Below are 2,527 nucleotides of genomic sequence, written 5' to 3' on the forward strand. Positions count from 1 at the left end.
CAGTTTTTCACGCGTCCCATTGTTTATGACATCATATCTGCTGAACTATGACGGGTAGGTGGTCCTTACCCTCACAGCGAATGTTGCCTTACAGTAAGGATGTGTATACAAAGTCGGTCCAGTGGTTTAGGAGGAGATGTGGAATGTAGACACACACACACACACACACACACACACACACACACACACACACACAATATATATATATATATATATGCAAGTGAGAGCTTTCGGGAGAGGCACTTTATCAAAAACTTCTCGGTTTTGTAATGGATGTGTTTTATTTTACACTAATGTTAGCGGTAACTGCAGCGGGCAGAGAAAGAGTCGGGATGAATAAGACCGGAAGCGCCAATGCCATACCACTCTCATATTTTAAAGAGCCGACAAGTGACGCCGAAACGTGATGTTAGGTGCTAGTATGGTTGCAAACATTGGAGAGTTGAATATTACCACTTGAGTCAGTTCTAACGGCACAGAATGCTCAGTCTCCAGGAAATGAATTCGTCATACCGTGATGTCGACAGGGTACGCCGCTATGGCAGTTTGATACTTTGATCCGAGCATTTGATAAAAAAGACTCTCCATGCATCGACGGACGAGTTCTTGATCAAACAATAAGACCACAGCGCTGAACAGACACACTTGTACCGTACAGTCTAAACGGATTATACATGTTGGTCACTAATGCTGGCGTAACGCTGGAACTTACAGAGGTCGTGCACCGGTCTGCGGGGTGAGTCGGTGCCATGCATCAGCTTCCCATCTTCAAAAATCTCAGACTGCTATGGCAACCTGAACACTATTGCTATCACACCGAGTGGGAAAATTTAGTGTCAACGTATGTGTCACGCTTAAATCTGCACTTTAGTAATGGGTGCATAGGTTTTATTCCGTTATTTATTCAGTTGTACATTGCATTCCGTCTTCAGGCTACGAGTGGCCTATCGGGACCATCCGACCGCCGTGTCATCCTCGGTGGAGAATGCGGATAGGAGGGGCGTGGGGTCAGCGCACCACTCTCCGGGTCGTAAGATAGTATTCTTGACAGAAGCCGCTACTATTCCATCGAGTAGCTCCTCAATTGGCATTACGAGCCTGAGTGCGCCCCGAAAAATGGCAACAGTGCATGGCGGCCTGGATGGTCACCCATCCAAGTGCCGACCACGTCCGACAGCGCGTAACTTCGGTGATCTCACGGGAACCGGTGTATCCACTGCGGCAAGGCCGTTGCCATTCAGTTGTACATTGACCTCAGGCAATTGTGGTATAAAGCCTACATTAATAATTATTGAAGCAACGAACAAATACATATAGCAATGGTTGAATACTAGACGCTAAAATATAAGAATTCACAGATAGGCCCTGCAGCGGTGACTGAAGACTTGAACTTGAATTGTTTAGTGCATACCGGACGAACGGCAACTGTGATGACTTTGGCTGCCGTGGGTAACACCATACGATTGCGACACATAAGTTTGGAAAGGATGGTTCAAATGGCTCTGAGCACTATGGGACTCGACTGCTTGCTGTGATCATAAGTCCCCTAGAACTTAGAACTACTTAAACCTAACTAACCTAAGGACATCACACACATCCATGCCCGAGGCAGGATTCGAACCTGCGACCGTAGCGGTCGTGCGGTTCCAGACTGTAGCGCCTTTAACCGCTCGGCCACTCCGGCCGGCGTTTGGAAGGGAATTCGAGAAACATTCACTGTATAAGGCATGTCTTAAAGCGAGAAGTACTGTCTCTTCATGTGCCATGTGTCATGTATCAGTGGGACCAACATGAACCGATAAATGGGCAGCTCTTCTGAATCAACGTCATGGTTACCGCTGCTTCCCTGCTCTGTCCATTCGTCTTACATATCGTGTATCGGTCATTTCTGGCATACGGTTACTCAGAGTCTTATACGTCGCGTACTTCGAAGGACCAGTGTAGGTGCTTTCTCGACCCGTGTACATATCCAGGTGCTCTTTGATTCCATGCCACGACGTGTGGGGTCCTGGTTGCAGGACATAGGAGGCCTCTCCGAAATCACGTACGTTTCTGCAAACTTTAGCATTCATATATTTCAGTGTTGATATCTATCCAGCTTATTTTTTAATCATAGTGGACGTTTAAGTGCTTCCTCTTCGCGTTTCGTTGTTGATATTGTTTCGTACTGTAACACTTTGCACGATAAGTAAACACTCATGGTGCCGCTTTCATCTCCTCTCTTTGTTATGCTCCTGTTTTATTAACTTGTATTACTTAGTAAAAATGGATGATGGGCTTACAGCATTCCGCTCGATCGTATATATCGAGGACATGATCAGCTCTCTTCAAACCGATGTCACTGAAACAGAATACATTTTTCATATGCTCGAGCGGGAAAAAAAAGCACTTCACGAGAAAGGCGAATTAATAGAGTTATTACGAGTATTCGCTTAATTATGTTTTCAATGAAACAGCGAAACAGCGAATAAATGGACAAAAATTCAATTTCGGTTGTTTCATTAATTGCAGGAGACAGACAGCCGAA

General features: G+C 45.5%; 1 pseudogene; it reads right to left on the reverse strand.

The window, feature by feature from the left end:
* Window positions 1–1,117: 1,117 nt before the first annotated feature.
* LOC126177898 (5S ribosomal RNA) lies at window positions 1,118–1,235 on the reverse strand (annotated as a pseudogene).
* Between the last annotated feature and the right edge of the window lie 1,292 nt (window positions 1,236–2,527).

The sequence above is a fragment of the Schistocerca cancellata genome, chromosome 3 (assembly GCF_023864275.1).
Source record: "Schistocerca cancellata isolate TAMUIC-IGC-003103 chromosome 3, iqSchCanc2.1, whole genome shotgun sequence".
Lineage (NCBI taxonomy): Eukaryota > Metazoa > Arthropoda > Insecta > Orthoptera > Acrididae > Schistocerca > Schistocerca cancellata.